Genomic DNA, 9566 nt, shown 5'->3' with positions numbered 1-9566 from the left:
AGTACGTCAAGGCTGTATATTGTCACTCTGCTTATTTAACTTCTATGCAGAGTGCATCATGAGAAACGCTGGGCTGGAAGAAGCACAAGCTGGAACCAAGATTGCTGGGAGAAATATCAGTAACCTCAGATATGCAGATGACACCACCCTTATGGCAGAAAGTGAAGAGGAACTGAAAAGCCTCTTGATGAAAGTGAAAGAGGAGAGTGAAAAAGTTGGCTTAAAGCTCAACATTCAGAAAACTAATCATGGCACCTGGTCCCATCACTTCATGGGAAATAGATGGGGAAACAGTGGAAACAGTGACAGACTTTATTTTGGGGGGCTCCAAAATCACTGCAGATGGTGACTGCAGCCATGAAATTAAAAGACGCTTACTCCTTGGAAGGAAAGTTATGACCAACCTAGATAGGATATTCAAAAACAGAGACATTACTTTGCCAAAAAAGGTCCATCTAGTCAAGGCTATGGTTTTTCCAGTGGTCACGTATGGATGTGATAGTTGGACTGTGAAGAAAGCTGAGCACCGAAGAACTGATGCTTTTGAACTGTGGTGTTGGAGAAGACTCTTGAGAGTCCCTTGGACTGCAAGGAGATCCAACCAGTCCATTCTAAAGGAGATCAGTCCTGAGTGTTCATTGGAAGGACTAATGCTGAAGCTGAAACTCCAATACTTTGGTCATCTCATGCAAAGAGTTGACTCATTGGAAAAGACTCTGATGCTGGGAGGGATCGGGGGCAGGAGGAGAAGGGGACGACAGAGGATGAGATGGCTGGATGGCATCACTGACTTGATGGACGTGAATTTGGGTAAGCTCCGGGAATTGGGGATGGACAGGGAGGCCTGGCGTGCTGTGATTCATGGGTTTGCAAAGAGTCAGACATGACTGAGCAACTGAACTGAACTGAACTGATAAGACATTGAATATAGTTCCCTGTGGTACACAGTAAATCCTTGTCATTTCTCTCTTTTATATATGGAAACGTGCATCTGTTAATCTCATACTCCCAATTTATCCCTCGCCCTACCTGTGGGCCTTTTATATAAAGTCTGAAAAGCTGACTTGGCTACTGGCTGACCTTGCCAGTCCCACCGGGGCCTGTCCAAGCCTGCCAGGCAGGAGGTGCATGACCTGAGTCAAAGACTCATGGCACTCCATCAAGCTCTGTGGTGACCTAAAGGGGTGGGATGGGGGTGGGAGAATGGGAGGTCCAAGAGTGAGGGGATATGTGTATACATACACTGATTCACTTTGTTGTGCAGCAGAAACTAGCACAACATCGTAAAGCAATTATACTTGTAAAAAAAAAAGCACCTACTACAGCAATCATCCCCGCTTGCAGACTGGTCCTGCCATGGGGGACGTGCTTTTAGCTTCTGCCTGGTCAGGTGGGGGGGTCCTTACAGCCTTTGAACCTCCCTCCTGGCTCACTCTCCCGGAATGATGCTCACACAGGTTCTCAGACATTCGAGAACCTTTCCTTCCTGCCACCTAGAAGTTCAGGCGTGAGCTTCCTGTCTCCTGATGGCTTTCATTCAACCCACATTTGCTTATGAGCTTTACTAGTACAAGAGTGACATGTGAGCCTGGCTTAGTGCTTCCTATTTACAACAGTAACTAGGACACTTCCTCATCTAGTCCCCCACATGCTGCCAACCCCACCCCCACCGCTTCCAGCCACACTCTAGAGCTGCTGGGGCCTGTCCCTTCTGCCTAGAACATTGCCTCCACAAGAGAAAGAAAGATCAATGAGATAGATGACTAGCACCTAGCCCAGAGCTGGCACAGACAGGATGTTTTGTGAATAAATGGATGACTCAGTGTGAAGGGCTCAGTGTCTAATATTTTGCTTGCTAGGCTGGACTCACCCTGAGCATGCCCCTCGAGGTCACCCTTCACAAACACGCACACACAGAGGGCCATCTAGGCCCACAGTCCAGCCCTTCCAAACAGCTCAGTCCAGGTTCACCTGCGTTGTCTGGGTCATCTCCAGGATGGACCAGCCCAAACCTGGAGGCTCCCACCCTGGGTTCTCAAATGCCTCACCTGGCACACATACCTGTGTGCCATATAGCCCCAAGGATGCCCAGCAAAAGTGACTTGATGGGCAGGGAGATGGACCCTCCAGGCCATGGTTACAAGAACCAGTTTCCACCTCAGCTCAGACATACACATTACCTTCCCATACTGCTCTGGCTGTGGGGCCATCAGCTGAACTGACACTGCAGATGGAACACCGTCTCTATGTTAAGAATTTTGACATGCACACTCACATTCTGCGCTGGGCTGGTAAGTGTTTAACAACTGGCTCTCTGAGGGGGAGGTGGGTCCATAGATGTATGTGCATAAGTTAAATATAAACTTTACTACAAATAAACACTTGATTACTAAATCCACCTTAACAAAAGGAATCACTCATGTCATTGAAGAGTGAGTGCCATTCTGACATGAAGGTAATATTTCCATTTAGTGAGGAAGAGAGAAACAGTGAAGATGTGTATTGGAACTTCACTTTTTTGCTGAATTGCATCAGTGTTTAAGGGCTCCCGATGTTTCGGCAGTAAAGAATCCCCTTACGATACAGGAGACACGGGTTCAACCCCTGGGTCAGGAAGATCCTCTGGAGGAGGGCATGGGTACCCACTCAAGTATTCTTGCAGGACAGAGGAGCCTGGTGGGCTGCAGTCCATGGGGTCACAAATAGTCGGACAAGACTGAGACAACTTACCACGCGTGCACACATCACAGTGTTTGAACACAGGAAGAATACGTTCTTAATTTTTTTGTGCTATTCACAGTGCAGTGACCAGAGACATGACTCACTTTCAAGTTTAACCTACATTATCATATTCTCCATCACTCTCTTAAACCTATAAAATCAACAGGACAACAAAGCAAGCCCTGATTAATAGTGTTTACCAACTTCCTTGGTGTGAATCTTCCACCATAACTGATTCCAAGCCACTGAGTCGGTGTCACCAGCCGTGGAATTGAGAAGAGACACACAGCGGCTGCCACTGCAGTCTTTCCAGATGTAAATCAACTCAAGGGCAAAGACAATAGTAACACACAGTAAAATAATAAGAAAGTGATGACTTTTGAGTAGTTGCTTTCTTTTTAAAGCAATTTATTGAATCGTAAGTTGTAAAACTAAATTGTTAGTGATGACCATATTTAACCACTGGCTCACAAAATTCCTGAAAAGTGGCCATTCCACTCTCATGAGGCAGCACAAGTCAGCTCCCACAATCCAGTGAGTACAGATCTCATTCCCCTACAGCTCTGTAGGACAGGTTTTACTCTCCCTGTTTCACAAATCAGGATGTTGAGGCTCAGAGGCCACTAGTCAAGTGCTTGTAGCCAGGATGCTCTGATGCCAAGGTGATTTTAGACACCCACCTGTAGCTCAGCTGATGTGAACAGGGACTGAACAACAGGTGTGTTTGGGGGTTTGCTGTTCTGTCAGGAATCTGTGAACACACTATCCCAGTCTGAGGTGGCCTCAGACGTCACAGCCCCAGCAGGCAGAATCCACAAAAACAAAGTTAACAACAGACTTCAAGAGAAGATAACATGGCAGCAGACTTTTCCCTTCCATAACATAATACAGGGGAGCTTTGCCCATTGCGTTCTAAGAAGAGAGGTCAGGGATTTCCCGGTGGCCCAGAGGCTAAGACTCTGTGCTCGCAATGCAGGGGGCCTGGGTTTGATCCCTGGCCAAGGCGCTAGATCCCACATGCAGCAACTAAGACCGGGCACAGACAAACAGATCATTTTTTTTCCATTTTTAATTAAAAAATTTAAAAAAGAAGGGTCAAAGGCTTTCCCTGGTACTCAGGTGATTAAGACTCTGCACTTCCAATGCAGGGGGCACAGGTTCAACCCCTGGTCAAGGAACTAAAGCCCCCACATGCTGTGCAGTGCGGTGAAAGAACAGACAAGAGCATAAGCATTAAAAAAGAGATGCAGGGGTCAAATCTCATAGCCCATATGCTGAAACTCTCCAGCCAAAAATAGTTCAGAAGTATGGGGTCGGGCCTCAAGGTTCCTCAAGCTCAAGACTACTGACCTTTGGGACTGGACTTTCCTGGTTATACTGGAAGGGAGCTGTCCTGGGCATCAGAGGATATTGAGAGCACCCTCAGCCTCTGCCCACTATATGACCTGAGTGGGCATAACAGCCCAACCTAGAGTTATGACAATGACCGGAAGTGTCTCCAGACATTCCCAAATGTCCTTGGGCAAGGGGTGGAGGAGAGGAGGGAGGAATCACCCCAGGCTGAGAACTGTCAGGCTCAGGAAAAGAGGGGCAAGGGAACCCAGCTCAGAGTGGACATACGGAGGACAGACTGATGATCGATCTACGTGTGCCCTGGGCCCCAGCATTGGCCTAGGGCCACTGGCTGAGCAACAAGAAGCTTTGGCCAGAGTGGAAGAGCCCAGGGAACTCTCAGAGCCAGCAAAACTCACTCCAACGGACTGCCAGCCTTGAGTCTTGAAGTCTGGGCTTTTTCTAGAATGATAATCATGCGGATTTGTGTGAGGGTGAGGCCCAGAACTGTGGACTTCTTTCAGACTCACCAGCTGTGTCTCTGATTACTTTCATAGCCGTGGAGGGACTTCCCTGGTGGCCCAGCGGATAAGAATCTGTCTACCAATGCAGGAGACATGGGTTGGACCCCTAGTCGGGCAAGATTAAGCATACCACAGAGCAACTAAGCCCATGCGTCACAACTACTGAGCCCATGTGCTGCAACTGCTGAAGCCCAAGCACCTTGAATCCACGCTCCACAAGAGAAGCCACCACAGTGAGAAGCCAGAGCATCGCAACTGGAGAGCGGCCCCTGCTCACGGCAACTAGAGAAACCCTGCTCACAGCAACAAAGACCCACTGCAACCAAAATAAAATTAACTAATTTTTTTAACGTTCTTAAAAAAATAGCTATGGAGTCCACCGTGTGCCTGATGCTGCAGGTGCCAGGGAGACACAGGTGAGAGGGGAGCAGACCCTGCCCTCTGTCCCCTCTGGAATGAAAGCTCCGAGAGGGCAAGAATGTTGGGTTTTGCAGAACCCAGAGCAGGTGTTCCACATGTACCTGCTCAATGGAGGAAAGGGAGATGGGAATTTTCAGCGTGGCTGGGGGACAGATACATAAACCTACAGTCATACAGGGTCAAGGAAAACTTTGTGAACCCCTGAGTAGAGAGGAAGCACTGGCAGGAGCCAGCCAGCTAAGAGTGCCAGGCAGAAGGCACAGCATGTGGGAGGACATGGAGGTGAGAGAGCTAGAGCGAGAGAGCATTGCTGCTCGGGTGTATTATTTTCTGGACTGCTGCTGCAACGAGTGACGACAAATTTAGTCACTTACAATAATAAAAGTTCATTCTCTTAAAGAACTGGAGGTCAGAAATATAAAATCAGTCTCATTGAGTGTCATAGACTAACTTGTGTTCCTCCCCCCAGATTCCTATATGGTGTGTGTGTGTGTGTTCAGTCACTCAGTCCTGTCCAACTCTTTGCGACCCTTTGGACTGCAGCCCACAAGTCTCCTCTGTCCATGGGATTTCCCAGGCAACAATACTGGAGTGGGTTGCCATTTCCTATATGCACAGGGAAAAGGTCAGGTGAGGGCACAGCAAGAAGGCAGTCACTACAAGCTGTGAAGAGAGCCCTCCCCCAAAATCGAATCCTCTGGTACCTTGAACTTGGACTCCCAGCCACCAGAAGTATGAGAAAATAGATCCCTGTTGCTTAAACCACCTAGACTACGACATTTTGCCATGGCTTACCCAGTAGATGATACACAAGGCAAAAAGCACAGTGTCATGAGGGCTGCTCCTTTCAGAGGCTCTAGAGGAGAATCCTCCTTTCCTTTCCCAGCTTCTAGAGGAACCTGCATTCCTTGGCTCACGGCCTCTTCCTCAATTCGCTCCAGCCTCTGTTCCTGTTGTCACATCGCCTTCTCTGACTCTGATCCTTCTGCTTCCCTTTGATAATGATCCTTGAGATGACAGAAGGCTCACCTGAATAATCCAGGATCGCCTCCCTGTCTTGAGGTCCTTAACGCTAGTCAAGTCTGCAAAATCCCTTCTGCCCATGAGGGGACATAGTTACAGGTTCTGGGGACTGGGACCTGAACATCTTTGTGGGCTCAGTCACTAAGTTGTATCCAACTCTTTGTGACCCCATGGACTGTAGCCCGCCAGTCTCCTCTGTCCATGGGATTTTTCAGGCAAGAATTCTGGGGGCTTGCCATTTCCTTATCCAGGAGATCTTCCCAACCCAGGGATTGAACCTGTATCTCCTGCTTGGCAGGTGGATTCTTTACCACTGAGCCACCAGGGAAGCCCATTTTTGGAGGGCCCCTAGTCTGTCTAGTGGGCTTCCTCAGTGGCTTAGCGATAAAGAATCCGCCTGCAATGCAGGAGACCCCAGTTCAATCCCTGAGTTGGGAAGATCCCCTGGAGGAGAGCATGGCAACCCACTTCAGTATTCTTGCCTAGAGAATCCCATGGACAGAGGAGCCTGGCGGGCAAAGAGTCTGACATGACTGAAGCGACTGAACATGCCTGCATGCATGCATTTGGCCTAGCACACTGAGGTTGGGCAAAGAGAAGCTCTGTGTGTGTGTGTGTATGTGTGTGTTGGGGGCTGTACTAGGTCTAGTTGTTAAAAAATCTACTTGAATTGGTTCCTCCTTAGGACCCAGGCCATATCCTTCAGGGTGAAGCAAGCAACAATAACCCCTGCAGGCTTCTCTCTTACTTAATAGTACCAGAAGCCAAAGTCATCCCCACTTAAGGGGAAAAACTATAAGCCTTGATCTAGAAACTGGGCCAGCTTCAGGTTCAGGTACAACAAGATCAACGAGGTCAAGTGATATCATCAGGCCTCCATCTTTCCCAAAGATAAAGTCTCTAGGATCAGATTAGCTGGGGGGTGGGGGATGGGGCGGGTCACCTGAAACCTAAAACTTGCCATTCTTACCACTCAGCTGCCCTCCAAGGTCATCTACAGGAAAGAGAATACCTGCCCAGCAGAAAATGCCTAGGAGGACTGGTGTCAGAGGTGTGAGTGGGTACCCTGATTGGCAGGTTCTGAGTCATGCGCCCACCCCAAAGAAGAGGAGGGCAGGGTCTTAGAAATGCTGAGAACAGCTCTTGTGTGATAGTGGGTGCTTCTAAGGGGAGGGGAGGTGGTTGCTGGTCCTGCATAAACAGCAGTGGCCCCTGGTTGTGGTGGCCTGGTTGAGGCCCCACCCAGCTTTAACTCTGCAGTGATCCTTCCAGCGGACCCCTAGTCTCTGAGGACCTTTCTGTCCCTGAAACCAGAAGAGTCCAATCACAACACAGAGGGTGGTTCAGGCCTCCTTCCTCTGCCTCCAGGTCACCACTTGTCCTGGGCAATCAGTGACTTTGTGGGTTCTGCCATTGATTCTGGGGCACCCTGGTGTCTGAGGCCCCCTGGTACCATCCACATGGATGTTAGAAGCACAATCTCAACCTAAAATGAATGTCTAATATATCAAAGGAAATGTGGTAAGAAGTTTCACTTGAGTTCCAATGCACCAGGTCTAGACAGGAGGCCAAGAGGTGAGAGACAGCATTGCTCCAAGTCTGGGCTGGAGATAAGCAGTGGGGTGATGGAGGTTTCTTCTGAAAACAAACCATATACTCTGCACCCAGTGGGTGATTAGCAGATGTTTTTTGATGGATGTAGGCTGTTAGAGAATCAAACCAAAATAATTCCCCTTGCTGAAAAATAAAAACATGGCCATATCCTGTGCCACGTCCCCTTGGGCCTTGGGAAAGAGCACCTATGCTGCAAAACCAGTGCCTCTGCGTGCTGGGTTCTGGAGGGCAGTGCAGGCGGCAGGTCCTGGCCATCGTGTCCCCCACACCCAAGCCTGCCCTGGTCCCTGGTCCCAAGCCCAGCCTCCCCACCCTGTCCTCGTCCTGACCCAGCAAGCAGGGCTTGGCTAGCCTGACCTGTTTTGCCTTTCTAAGTGGAAACAGCCTGCTGAAAAAGAAAGTCAGCTCAGGGCAGAACCTGGTAACTCTTGATTCATGTTCACCTCTGACCAAGACAGAAACCCAGCTGTGGTTATCAGAAAGCAACTGAGAGGCTGGGAGTGGCGGGGCGGGAGGGGAGCAGGAGGAGGAGGGTGGGGGCAGGATGGGATGTTGGGGGAATAGAGAAGTTCTGAATCACAGGATCTTATTCATGGAGCCCATGTGGCCACAGGGTGGGATGGGGTGAGGGTGGGGAGTAGAAGTCCTCTGTGGGGGCAGGCTGCACAGAACAAGACTTCCATATCCCCCACCTCCCTCATGCCCCCCACCTCCCCAGAGTGCATAGCATTTCCATGGAAGGTGAAGGCAGCAACTCTCCCAAGATCAAGGGTGTGGAGATGGTCCCAGGCCTGGGAGGGGTGAGCTGGCCCAGTCTGTTGGGGGTGAATGAGTCAACAGTCACCTGAATCTTGCTAGCAGATTCCAGGGGACCAGGGTGGTGGCCTTGACAGAGCCCTGGAGCGAATGTCCCCACCTAAGCAGGGTGAGGCAGGGCAAGGCCCAGCAAGCCCAGACCCCACCGAACCTCCAGGGCCAAACCCGCCATTGATTGGCCAACCCATGGAATGGAGGTGGAAACCCCCCTGCCTGTGGCCAACAACTGCCAGAACCACTTGAAAAGGGAAAGTCTCTCACTGGTTAGGAACTTCAGACTTTGGAAAGGTCAGGATTAATTAGCAAATTGGTTGCTTCGAGGTGCTTAGAAAGGCAGTGGAGGGGATGCAACCAGGATTAAGAGGCCAGAATGGAGAAGGTGGGTCTCGGGGCAGCCCATCAGCAAGCTGGCTCCCTGGGGTACAGGGGCAGCTCTCAGGTTGATGGTGGTGGGCTCACTCTGACCTGAGACTCCATGCAGGGAGCAGCTCTCACCCCAAGAGCCTGGGCCAATGCTCTACCTCTTCCCACAAGCACAGGGAAATTTCCAGGGAACTGGGACCTCCAAGCCCAGAGAGAACGCCTCCAAAATTCCTTGGGATCTTTTCTTTTTCTATGTGTCTATTTATAGATGTGGAAATATGCATGGAGAAAGGACTGGAAGGAAACACACAAAATGTTAACATGCTTATTTTCTTCTTCTTTCTTGGTGTCATTTTATTTTTTTAAAAAAGACTCTTAAGGAAAAAGATATTTTTAAGTATAATTAATCTTGATATAAGTGTTCATGCTTTTTACAGGAAAGTGGAAAGGAGAAATCAGAAATCACCAAAGCACTTCAACCATTAACATCTCATCGTGTTTTCTTTCACTGTTCCTCCCATACAGAAATTTTTTGATGTAAGGCTGTTTGTTTAACATATCCGTGATCATCTTAGATTACTACAAAGCTTTTCCATGTGACCGCAGAATCACCATAACCATCTTTCAAAATGTCTATCTAATATTTATGCAGTAGATAATGTTAATACCATTATTCATCTGGCCATTCTCCCACGTTAGCAAATCTAGGTAGTTTCCAATTCACGATTATAAATAACACTGCTGTGAACATTT

This window comes from Bison bison, unplaced genomic scaffold (genome assembly GCF_000754665.1).
Source record: "Bison bison bison isolate TAMUID 2011002044 unplaced genomic scaffold, Bison_UMD1.0 scf7180017864289, whole genome shotgun sequence".
Lineage (NCBI taxonomy): Eukaryota > Metazoa > Chordata > Mammalia > Artiodactyla > Bovidae > Bison > Bison bison.
The sequence above is the reverse complement of the archived record's forward strand: the minus strand, read 5'-3'. Positions refer to the sequence as shown.